The sequence below is a fragment of the Meriones unguiculatus genome, chromosome 17 (assembly GCF_030254825.1).
Source record: "Meriones unguiculatus strain TT.TT164.6M chromosome 17, Bangor_MerUng_6.1, whole genome shotgun sequence".
In the NCBI taxonomy this organism is placed as follows: domain Eukaryota; kingdom Metazoa; phylum Chordata; class Mammalia; order Rodentia; family Muridae; genus Meriones; species Meriones unguiculatus.
The window spans coordinates 38,021,819-38,035,073 of NC_083364.1; the positions used below are offsets into that span (position 1 = coordinate 38,021,819).

At 46.9% G+C, this 13,255-nt stretch overlaps 1 protein-coding gene across 5 annotated transcripts in view; it reads right to left on the reverse strand.

Annotated features, from left to right (window-relative positions):
- The window catches only part of Kalrn (kalirin RhoGEF kinase), a 582,551-nt gene that overhangs the window by 525,600 nt on the left and 43,696 nt on the right, over window positions 1–13,255 (reverse strand). The gene's annotated exons all lie outside the window — the stretch shown is intronic.

A 13,255-nucleotide genomic window follows, 5' to 3' on the forward strand; every position in this document is an offset into this window, starting at 1 on the left:
TTGGGTCCTCTGAAGTACCTACCTGATAGAGTGTCTTACCTCAGAAGCATTCCAGTGATGGTTGACTGACTAAATGAACGAGCATGGGACTCTCGGCAATCATTTTACTTCAATAAAAGGAGAAGAGTTGGCTACAGATGGACTATAGCGCCTCAGCCTCTGGGCACTAGCTCGGGCTTGCGAAAGCTGCAAGAGCAGGAGCTAAATGCTCTGTTCCCCCCTCCCTGGAGGCTGCTCAGTCAGAAGGCTGTCCCTCTGGTGACAGGGGGTCATGATTCCAGGTCTAGAGCACCTTCATCTAACTGCCCTGCCCGCGTTCCCTGCGGCTTTCCTTCAGCCCTAGCCATGCCAGCTTTACCTATCGGCCTCCTGGTCTCCATCAGGCAGCTGGAGTCAAGGGGGGATCCTTCTGCATCCTCCATTTCCGGACTCTAAGGTGAAATCGTTTGCATGTTTCTGAAGGACTAGGAAGGAGGCATATTGGGGCTGGGGAGGCAGGAGCTAAGAGAGAGAGGAAGAAAGTGGGCGGAGCCACAGGATCCAACCAGGGTTCTGCCCCCAGCATCCCTGTCTCCTCACCAGGCCCTCTTAAAGGACAGCTGTGGGGTCCAGCAGGGCCCTAGCCACCCAGGAAGGTACCACCTCTCAGGCAGTTAGTGCGATTTTGTTACTACCTTAAATGGACAAGAATCCTGCGAGCCGTTAACACAAGAATGCAAAGCCCCCTCCTCTCTCCAGGGAGGAATGACCCACGGTCCTCCTCTTTTGTGAATAGCAAGAATCCATCGCTCACGCGTGGCCTGAGTGTCCTAGCTCGTGGAGTACTTCCGCATCTGTCAGCTCCTTTGGGCCCTGTAAGGTCTTTTTGGACAAGAATCACCTTCCCTGTCTACAAAAGAGCAAAGCCATCTTCCAAGAAGTAGAACAATTTATGTCAAGTGATACACAGGTGTGATGCGTCTCCCCCTTGCAAAGGTCCCTGGAGCTCACTTCCCTAGAGAATGTAGCTCCTTTCCTAGAGCGATGGCACTAGGCTGACAGCAGTGCTTAACAGGCAGGGGTGTGCCAGCCTGCCCCAGGCATGGGATGTGCAGTGACAGACAAACAGCCTGTGACAGATTGCCTCGGACCTGGGCTTCCCGTTGGCTGGAGAGTACATGTCCGAGTAAGAATGCCAAAGTCGTTTTTTTCCTAATGCAGCTTACACGGAACTTGAAATGTGAGATTTTTACCACAGCGGAAGACCTGGACGGAGGGGCTGTGAGAGGAACCTCACCTGGGAAGCAGGCAGGCAGCCCTCATGCCCATATAAGCGCATGTGTGAACTTTGGCTCTTGACTGGGGCCGATACTGGGCCTGGAAAAGGAAGCTGACTCCAGCCTCTCTCTTACTTGGTGTCATTTTCTACAGAAAAGAAAATAAAGACTAATAGAGGACAACCTGGGTGCAAGGCACCTTCCCCCGCACACAGTGAACCCTGGAACACAGCATCACCCACCGGGTCAAACCCAGGGGGAACCCATTCAGCCTGGAACTGTACTCTTGGCTGGCTTCAATCCACTAAGCAGGGCTCCTTGGTGCTCTCCAGGCCACCACAGCTCAGTTCTGCTATTCCCACAGAGGCTCCCAAGACTGCCTTTAAGACAGCCATTCTAGAAGTTGAATAAAATGTTCCAAGAGACTGCTAGGATTGTTGTTCAGCTGTGGTGCAATTAGAAAGGACAGGCTATTGCCAGGACAGGGCCTTATTAGGTAGTCTTTGGTTGTTGTTATTGTTGTTATTTTGCCTTAACCAATGGAGACACTGTGGCTCTTTCTTTCCTCATAGTCAAGGCAGGCAGAGCCATTCTTGTTGGCATGGCTCTTTCAGCCCACTCCGAAGCAACCAGCGACTGCGGGCCAGCAGCACCCATCCACCGCAGAGGGCTGCTGCCTGTCTGGATGCTCCGCAGTTACTGCGACGCGTTCCCGTCTCTCCTCAGCGTTCCTTCTTGCCTTCTTGGCACTGCTCTCTCTCCATCTTTTCACCCACCCAAAAGAAAAACACTGTGTTCTCAATACGATAAAGCCAGCACAAGCGCATAGAGCAGAAAGCAAGCAGCAGCGAGGGAGGAGAGACCCAGTCACTTCCCAGATCGTTTCCACTCACCTCCCAGGACACCTGGGACCACTGATCTCTCATCAGCACCATCCACACCCCTCAGCTATGTGCAGCTAACTGGCGAGTGAAGACCACACACGAGGTGGCACAGTTGCTGGTATCTGTGAACCGGAATGAAGACTATTCACAGACTTAATGTTCTCCTCCTACCCGACTCCGGGAAGTGGGCTCTGCCAGGCTGCCATTTTGCCCTGCAAGCTGCGCTTCTAGCAGACACCATCCTCAGCCACCCTCCCACAGCACTTCTGTCCCCTCAGCAATTAGTGCCCAAGTGGCAAATGGAAGTCAGCAGCAATACCTCAGAAACACCACCCAGGGAATGGCATGGACACTCGCCAGCCTCTCCTGGGAGAGCCCCGTGTCCCCGGGTGAACAGGCTCCTTGAGTCCACACATAGAGACGGTATCTGAAAGAGGTATCACCCAGAAACTGAAATTCAAGTCCGCCTCTCCCGGGAGGCCTCTGCCAGCTAATCTCACCCAGTCTCATCTCAGGGTTCTCAAAGTTTAATGGGCAGCAGATTCACCTTGTTGGGGGTGACAATTCACGCAGATGCCATGCTCCCAGAAGCCTGTATTGTTCAGCCAGCTACCCTGGGTGATTCTGAGATGGTCTGATGTGTCAGCTCTGTCTCTTGCTCTCTCCTACCATGAACACTGACTTCATTTAAATATTTTGGCTGAACTCTACAACGCACCCTGTCTGCCCATACACTCTAGGTGTGGACTCTTAGGTTCTCTCTGGAACCTGGACTCTGGAAGGCCCTCCTAGAAGGTAAGGAGAGGTCTGGTGGAGGGCTACACAGGAAGGGCTAGACACTGAGGCCCTTGGAGACGGAATTGATCCTCAGCTCTCCACGGGCTTCAGAAAGCATTCCTTCTGTTGCAGGTCCACTACAGATCTGCATAAAGGCTTTAAAGGTCTTCTCAAATAGCAGCCAGGCAGCAAGGAAGCAAGACAGGGGCCGACTGGCCTTCATTGTCCCTGTTTTATATAATTTTCCTGTTGCTCACCTCTGACCTCCGGCAGATCTTATCTCTCTCCTCTGACCTAGAAAGATGTCTCGAAACCTCTCACTTCACTGACTCAAAGCCGTACTGTCCAGCAAAAGAAACTTACCCTCAGCCCTTTCTGCCCTCCTCTGAGGATTTCTACTTCTCTCAGCGAGCCTCTAGAAGCTCCATGCTGCACTGGATTTCCACCTTCGGGGTATTACCCCAACAGCCCCAGCTGATGGACAACGCTGTTTTTCAGCCTCCTGGAGCATCTCTATTCTGAGTCCAATTCCCTCTTGACTAAGACTCGGGCATAGAGATATGCTAATCTGATCCCTTCTTCGGTGTTTGTGATAAAAGCTTAACACTAGGCCTTTAGGCAATAGTTACACTTTGGCAAAAGGTGACACCCTAGGCCAGGGGAAGAGAAGTTGGAAGTTCAGACATCACGGGGTGAGCTGAGGCGAAGGATCGGGGTTCTTTGTAGATCTCTCCACCTAAGTCTCCCAACCCTCCCAAACTCACATGAGACCACCTGGCTGACAGCCCTTCCCACAACACCTAAGTTAAAGAGGAAGGCTGAGAAATCTGGCGGAAACAGTTCCAAACCGAACTCAAGAGGCCGCGTCCACCCAGAAGTAGTCATTGTGACCTGAACCTCCCTGGCAGTACGGCTCCTCCATCTCATTCCACTGAGAGAAGTTTCTTCACCCACAAAGGAACTTCTGTGATTCCATGATCTAAGGGCATCCCAAGCCAAAGGGCTTCCGGCCTCTTAAGTTCGTTTTTTTTCATCGCTACTCTACGTGCTCAGCATAGAATCAGGAAGTTGAGGTTGTCAGTCATCAAGCCCACACAGGCCCCGTAAGGAGCCTTTTCCTTCTCTCTCCTCTCACACCCTTCTTCATCTCCTCCATACCTTTATGAAGTCCTACCCCACCAGCTCCATCAGGTAAAACCCAAGCACTGCACTGTTAATTCCAGGGTTGATGACTGTGAGCAAAAGGCACAAAGAGATTAAAAAGGGCTCACTATGCCCCCAAAGAAACACTAAATTTCAGTTAGCATACATCTAAAGCCAACATTTTTTTTAATTACTCTCTCTTAGAAATTTTCTCCTTAAAAAAAAAAAAAAGTATAATCTCTGGGATTGACAACCCACTATTAAATCTGATAAATGCCTTAGTATTTACATACATGCCCATTCTAAGGTAATAAGACAGCTGCACACCAGCCAATTTCAGTTACCACTTCCTTGGTTCTCATTTTCTTTATTTTCCTTGCTTTTAGTGTGTGTGAGTGTGAGTGTGTTTGTGTGTGTGTGTGCGTGCCTCAGAGTTTTCTTCGTCTACCATGGTGTGTACTGAGATCAAAATTCAGGAAACCAGTCTTGGTAGTAATCGCCCGTACACACTGAGCCATCGCATTAGCCTCTTAGTGCTTATTTTCACAACCAAAAGACTCAGCCGGAGGCGCGACTCTCACCTATAATTCCTCATGGAGGACGCTGAGGCAGGAGGAACACAGGTTCAAAGACTACAGAATGAGGCAGCCTCAAAACATAAATAAACAAACAAACAAGTCATAAATAAATAAATGATGAATGAATCAATGCGGTGATTACTTTTCAGCAAATGAATTATGCTGCTACTTCTTTAAAATGATATTTCTTTAAAAATTAGCCATGTAGACAGCCCTCAGCAGCACAGAGGTGGGTGTTCAAGCAGTGAACAAAAATACACAGCTGTCCCTGGCAGCCCATCAGTCGTGGCCTCCTGCCATGCACAAATAAAGCCTACCCGAAGATACCATCAAGAAGGAGAGCATTAACGGACTTGGGTGGGAAGGTTTCCCCAAGCACGGGATACACGCTTTTCTTATTCCCCTCTCTCTGGACAGGCACACATATTACCTACGAATGCGGGCTGGCCGGCAGCTGTGATGGCATACTTTTTATCATGTATCTTTTTATGCTTTTTGGACTTTTGCCATTGGACTATATCACCTAACTTAAAAAAAATTTTTTTTTAAATAACACAGTCAAGAATAAATAAAACTGCTCCTTGAGCCTCCTGCCATGGTATGAGAACTACAAGCCACATAGAGGAAAGCCATACTAAACAGCAATTCCCAGGAGTCCTAGCTCCCATCTAGAAATGACACCCAGCATGCCTCTTTGGAGGTTCCTGCTGCCCCATCTCCCCAGGAGAGCCTAAGGAATCTACACACATCAGAGCTGCCTGAAACACCCTGAAAATCGTAAGGAAGGATAAAGTGTCTAAACCACTACAGTTTGGGGGAGTTGTTAATTATCATAGATAAGTGAGACAGGGAGTGCAGGCAAAGACGCAGATGAGGTAAGGTCACGAAGAAAGCCGAACAAAAAAAAAAACCGTGCCTCCTCGTTCTATCTAGGAGACAAAGAGCATGGCTAGTCTATTTATCTACCTGTCTACCGATCTTAGAATTAGAATCCTGAAGACAGGGTTGTCACACAGGGTGTCTAATTAACATGCCTGCTTGAATTTTAACGAGAACTCAGACGTTCTCTGTTGGGAAGTGAATGCATCTGATTTGGCTGCCTGCTTTCATGAGACTTGTGTTTTCCAATTCATGTAAAACTCTATAGCTCCAAGGTTTTAAAGCCTATATTTAAAGCCTATATACAATATTCAACAGGCTAGAAAATATTATTCGCAACTATTTAAACTTTATGCTAAGAAACAAAGTAAAATGTGTGAAAGAGTAGAAAGAGTACACAGTTTTCGGTAATCCTGCAGGAAATACAGAAGCACGGAAGCCCCAAAGCCCACTCAACTGCGGCATACCATGTGATGGGAGAACATGAGACTCCTGGGAAAGAATTAGGAGCCTTTCTGTGAGTTAACCCGCCAAGATCCTCAAGATGAACTGCTGAAAGACTGGCCTGCAGCTCAGTGGTACGGAGTTTGCCTTATGTGTGTGAGGCCTTGGATCTACTCTCCAGTAGGTACCACCACTCCCATCCCTAAAAACTGAATTAACTTGAATTACAAAATGCCAAACACTGCGCAGGGATGCTTGAAGCCAAAATTATTGGGGCCAGAAGTAGTCTTAGTTTTAGGGCTTTTTGGGGGGCATGGGGGGATTGTTTTGTTTTGTTTTAGATTTTTCAGTATTTGCATATAATTACTAGGTGATCATCACAAAAGTTTAGGGGCATCATTTTTTTTTTTGGCTTCAGGTTTTTAGATTGTACAGCTTCGAGTTAATATTAAATGGCTTTTGATAAGAAATTGGTGATATTTAGATTTAGATTGCTTATATTCTCAAAACGAATACTGGAAGTATCCACAAGAAACTAATTCTACCGGTTACCTACAGAAAAGTGCCTTGGTAGACAGGCAGAGTGGTTACATAAGAATACTTATAATGTACTGAATTTTTTAACAACTTAAATTCTTTATATTTGCATATATTTTAAGTTCTCAAAGAAAAAAAATGTAGGTAAAATTACAAAAACATGAATAGTGCCAATAATACCCGAGAGACAAATGTTTGCCACATTTGCAGCAATATATAATTCAAGAGACTTTTTTTTTTTCCGAGACAGGGTTTCTCTGGGCAGCTCTGGCTATCCTGGACTTACTTTTTAGACCAGGCTGGCCTGGAACCCAGGGATCCACCTGCCTCTGCCTCCCGACTGCTGAGATTAAAGGCATATGCCAGCTTACCAGGCTAGAAATAATATTTTTAATTTATAAGAAACTACTAAAAACATTAGAAAAATTAATAATAAGCATAAAACATAAAGTACAAAAACAACTAAATATGTAAACAGACAATACACAGAGATGGAAATGCAAATGTCTGAGGAAAAACTATAACTAGGAAAATTCAAATTAAAAATAATAACAGCAGGCCACATTTTACCAATCCGCTTGACAAAACAAACAAACAAAAAAGCCTTGCTAGAGAGTAAATTGATATAAGATTTTTTTTAGATACTAGGTATCAACTTGGCAGTGCCAACATAGCCTTCAACCCAGCAATTCTGTGAGACCCTCACCTGCTGCAGGATCCGTATTTACACACATTGCAGCATATTCGATCATGGGAAACAAAAGAGTGAAGAAGGAAGCGAAACCCAACTTACTGACACTAGTTAGTTAAGATGAACGATGACAGTCTGCATTATATTTAGAAACCTTTAACAAGGACAATTTGATGTGTTGTGACAGGAAAGGCTATGTATGCTCTATTATTGGGTGGAAGAATATGGTTTTCAAAATAAATGGCGATAAATCTGTATTATTCCACTTTGTGAGCACACACACACAGTGAGTATATATTACAATGTGCATCAAAAAAAGAGTTATGATAGAAAATACACCAAACTGGTAGTAGAAGTTGCCCCTAAGGACTAGGAAAATACACCCAGAGAACTGTGTTTTATATGCTTTTATGTTATAACTTTTTAGCATAGCCATTTGTTACTTTGGTAATTTTCACAGCATTTCAGGCTGACGAAAATAGAAACCCAGATTTTTTTTCCCCCTCAGGGCCAGGCGACAGTTTCCTTCTCCACTCCGCACTCACAGGATATAGAATGTGAGATGGTCTCAGACAGCCCACAGGTTGGAATCACCACCCACCAGGCTTAGCCACCTGAGTGGCTGTTGGATAAGTTCTGTCCGTATGGCAGACATTCTCCCTTCACCTGCTGCTTTGCTCCACGTCCTTCACGTGCCGCAAGAATGGAGAGGAGCGTTCTGTGAGCCTGAAGAGTTTCAGCAAGAACCACGGCTCCTTCCAGGCTATTCGCTTATCTGCCACTGAGACATCTTAAGGGACTTGGTCAGTGGGGGCAGCGTTGTCTCCTCTCAAGTCTCAGTCCCAGCCAAGAGGAGGTGACCATGTAGATCAGTGGTTCTCAACCTTCCTAATGCTGCGCCCCTTTTACACAGTTCCTCATGTTATGGTGACCCCCAACCATGAAATTATTTCGTTGCTACTTCAGAACTGTAATTTTGCCACTGTTATGGATCATAAGGTAAACATCTGATAGGCGGGATATCTGATATACGACCCCTGTGAAATGGTTGCTCAACATCCAGAAGGGTCTCACAACCCACAGGTTGAGAACCGCTAACCTAGGGCTTTAGCCTAGTTCTGAGGCCTCATGGAAGACACCGAGGAAAGGGGCAGCATGGTGGCATCTGCTGAAAGTAAGTTGCTGGGAGTCGGTGGTAACATGCGCTCTCTAGCGGAGCATCCCTGCCTTATGCTACAGTCTTCGGCGTTCCTACGTCCTTCTTCACCGTGGTGCGTTGCGGCTGTGTAGAGCCGCATGAGGTGGCAGGCCGCATGGACTAAAGGAAAGATGAAGGCTGATCAGGCGGTCTCGCACCGTGCATCTATCAACAGACACTGTGAAGACAGGGAGTGCAAGGGAACCGAAGGGGCGAGAGTGGAGATGTGGCCGCAAACAGACGCAGATGGAAAACTCCAAACATATGGATCCAATGCTGGCCTGAGGTAAGCCCTCGGCCTGCGGTCCAGCTGTCACATTTTACTGTTATTTATCTCAAAGGTTCAGCAACTTGTACCGTGTAAGACCGTGCTTTTCACAATGTTGAAATTTCCAAGTGCCCTGTTAATTGAGAATTCACTCATCTTCCCTATCTTTATAACCAAAAACAGAAAGAAAGAAAAAAAAAAAAAAAAAAACCCAAAGCCAAAAACTCCCCAGACCTTCATGTGTTGTTACTAAAAACAGTCAGTAAACAAAGCCAGTCCTTGGGCTCCCTTCGGGAGTAATTGTCTAAGAATGCTTCTTTTCTTTCAGCTGGTGAAAGAAAAAGACACAGACGTGCTAAGACTGTGTGCAGTGCATCTTGAAAGCATTAATTTTTCCGAACACCGATGTGTGGCTCACGTGCTTTTCCCGAGCGGGCGGCAATGGGCAGTGAGCAGAATGCCAAAGACGCCATCTATTCCACCCCGGCTGCTGGTACTCAGGGGGCTCCCAAGAAAGTGGTCATTGTGAGCCTAGGCAAAGGATAGGGATTTATAAGGCACGGGAGGCAAGACATGGCCACCGTGGCTTGGTTGGAATGTCAGTCCTGAAGTGGGTAAAGAAGAGGCAGAATCAATACTTCCCTCTATCTCTTTTCCTGGACAAACACTCAGGGCCAAGTTGCCAATCAGCTCATCCATTCTTCTCCACCTTTCCCTTAAAACATGCAGCCCCAGCAACCGTTCAAAGTGGCGAAGTCCCGGGGAAAGTTGCCTTTTTCCTGAATAGAGGCCCCCCAAACACTTCCATTCTTCCGCCCCCCAACTGGGAGATAGAAGCCAGTCTTGCTGCCCCATGTCTGCTCTTATCTGGGAGGTCAAAGCAAAGCCATCCACTGAGCCGAGGAAAGGAAGACTCAACCATGAAAACGTGTCAGAAGCTCCATCTGTGTCAATCAGGCATCCTCTAAGTTGACTGCTACCACCAAAAACCCAGGCACAACTAATTGCATGCGGAGATTCCCATGGGGGAACAGTCAATGCTATTCGGGGAAGGGTGGGGAGACAGAGACAGACAGACAGACAGACAGACAGATTTATGCTTTACCGCTACCTAGAAACTCTGGAGCCAACCACCCTCATTTGCTAATGCTACCACCCACGGTCATGCAATATTGATCAAACCACTTCACTTCCTGTGCCTCTGTGTCTTGTAAAATAAGAAGGATATTAGTAACACTTAACTAAGATAATAAGTATAACAATATGCCCCACACAGCAGGGGCTACGTTTGTGAGCATGGTTGTTATTTTCACTATGGTGCTGCCAGCCTTTACTTTCCATGCTAAGCCGTCTCTCCTGTTGGGCCACTGCCTGTGTTCCTCACAGGAACGTTGTTCCCACTCTGCCTTCATCTAACTCTCTAAGCCCCCAGGAAACCTTCTCCGGTCCACTCAGCTGGGCCACACACTGAACTTCCACAGGATCATTTGAGCACTCCCTATATCCGTCTGTCCAACCAACTCCTGCTCATTACCCTATCTCCAATTCCTGGCTGAGCAAAAGCACTGAATAAATGAGCACCAAGTGAGTGAATAAGTGGAGAATGAGCGAAGAGCAGCTTTCACTTGTTCAACAAGCACTTACTATGTAGGCACTTACTGTGAATCACATCCTGAACTATGACTGAAAAGACAGGAAGGAACAGAACACCCTGGCTGCTATTCACAAGCTCTCGGCTGCTTTAACAGTCTGCCTTGTAGCAGAAACTCAAGGTAACAGGGAGTTTTGGGGGATGGCACAGCTAGACAGGGGCAAGTTGGTCCTGGGTCACTCAACCTACTTTGGACCATTCTTGGGGCACCAGGGCTGGGGATGTGGGAAGAGGCAGGAAGATCCAGCTTTGGAACTTCATTTTGGGTATCGATCTTGAGCTGACATGCAAGTATTGCTTCTTATGGCCTTCCCCAGGCCTCCATCTGCCCTACCCCATACCCCATACAGATAGGGTCTTGCTCCTATGAGATAAAGCAGCTCCCGGACTACCCGGCACTCACAGTGACCAATCCCTGTGCCAGGGCTTCAGTGAGACTCCGAAGTGATACAAATGCAATCACAGTCTAAGGCCCCTGCCCTGTGGAGTCCTGGGCCCTGGCTATGCACTTACTCTAACCCCTTAAACAACAGTCAGACCATGATGAGAATGTACCCAGGTCTGGGAGTGAGGAGGCAATTATTCACCCCATAGATAAACACAGGATAAAAATACGCAATTAAAGAGTTTATTTGGGGGTGGGGGAGATAAAAGGAGGAGTGGAATGGCCCTGACCAAAGCGAGAGGTCAAGCTGATAAAATCTTTAAGAGAGGAATGCAGGTCTGTCTAGGTTTGTTTAACTTGAACAAAGTAGCTGAAACCTTGACTCTGTTTGCCAGCCCTGCATTCTGGGTTGGGGAGGGAGGGAAAAGGTGACCTTTTCCTTATAAGGTTGTTTTACCAAGCATCAGCCCTGCTCACCCAAGAGAAACCCTGGCTAGTCCGTTGCACCCTTGCTGTCTGCTCGCTGTCTCTGCCAGATTGTGAGCTCCTCTGAGACTGTACCTCTTTGATCCCACACACGTCTGCCTGCCATCACACCAAGGGCCTCCCACAATGCATTGCTCAGAAAGGACACTGCAAAGTGCAAGAGTGAACTATTGTTCACTTGTTTTGTGTCACTTCTTCCACTCTGCAGTGCTCACCTTTTGTTTCGTTTTAGGTTTAGGTTTGTTGCTTGTTTGGTTTTGGTTTCCTTTTATTTATTTTGTTTAAATTCAGTAAAAAGAAACAGCAAGATGTTTTGCTTTGTTTTAAATCTTGTTTCTTCTACTTTTCTCTTTTGAATCAGAACAGACACTACCGTCCACCCTCACACAAGACCACCTGTGGAAATATGGCCAGCTACCTGGCCAAAACTCTACTTGGAGCATTTCCTAAGCTCACTTAAGGAAAAAAGCAAACAGAATTTCTACTTATAGTAACAAAAAACTGAAGCAACTTTTCCCTTGGCAACTACATCATGGGTGCCTGCAGTTGTGTATTCCATCTTAGTTGTTCTAAAAATAAAGGAACACAATATCTTTTCTTCAATGAAAATCTAGGTGTGGCTACTGCCAGAAGGGCAGTGGTACTTCAATCCAAGTTATTGGGAACCCTGGAACACATCACCCTGGCGATATAAAATCTCCACCTTCTACCCCAGGATTCAAGTTCTATCATCGTATATGTATCGTGTGTGTGTGTGTGTGTGTGTGTGTGTGTGTGTGTGTGTATGTGTTTATAAACATCCCAAACACTGCCACTTTCCTCCTCTCCTCCCAGTCCCACCCTCCCACCCTCTGCCCCCATCCCTCCTCTTCTTCTCAGGAGCCCTTCCCCCACCCCGTATCGACCAACCCAAACACATGAAGCTGCATCAAGGCTAAATGCAACCTCTTCCACTGAGGCCAGACAAGGCAGACCCGCCAATGGAAAGTGATTCAATAGCAGACAGCAGAGTCCATGTTAGAGACAGCCTCTGCTCCACTTCCTAGGGGATCCACGTGAAGACCAAGCTGCCCATTGTTTACATATGTGTAACAGGCCTAGGTCTAGTCCATGCACTTTCTTTGGTTGGTGCTTCAGTCTCTGAAAGCCCCTATGCACATAGGTTATTTGATTCTTTTGATCTTGAGGAGTTCTTGTCCCCTCTGGATCCTTCTATCCTTCCCCCATACTTCCACAAGATTCCCTGAGCTCTGTCTAATGTTTGGCTGTGGGTCTCTGCATCTGTCTCCATCCGCTACTGGGTGGAACCTCTCAGAGGGCAGTTATGTTGGTCTCCTCTCTGCAAGTATAGCAGAGTATCATTAAGAGTGTCAGAGGCAGGCTCTCTCCCATGAGGTGGGTCTCAGGTTAGGCCAGCCATTGTTTGGACATTCCCTCAAGCTCTGCTCCATCTTTATGCCTGCACATCTTGTAGGCAGGGTCAATTTTGGGTTCAAAGGTTTTGTGGGTAGTTTGGTGTTCCCCTCCCTCCACTAGAAGTCCTGCATGGCTATGAGGTGACCTCTTCAATCTCCATGTCCCTCGCTGCTAGGAATTTCAGCTAGAGTCATCTCCATATCCTTCCAGGAACCTACCCTGTCTCCGGCTTATCTTAGAATGCCCACCCTCGGTTTCCCTTCTCTCTTCCAGCCCTCTCACCTCCCACTCCCACTCTCCCCACATCTGATCCCACCCTCGTTTCCCTCTCCACACCATCTCCTTTCCAGTTCCTTCTCTTCATCCTCTTCCCACTTACTATTTTATTTCCCCTTCTGAGTGACATTCAAGCAACCCACTTTGGGCCTTCCTTGCTACTTAGCTTCTTTGGGTCTGTGGATTGTAGTATGATTGCTCTCTACTTTATGGATATATCCACTTATAAGTGAACATAAACCATGTGTATCTTTCTGGATATGAGTTACTTCACTCAGAATTTTCTAGTGTCATCCATTTGCCTACAAATTTCATGAATTCCTTGTTTTTGTACCACAGTTTCTTTACCCACTATTCAGCTGGGGGACACAGAGGTTGTTTCCAGT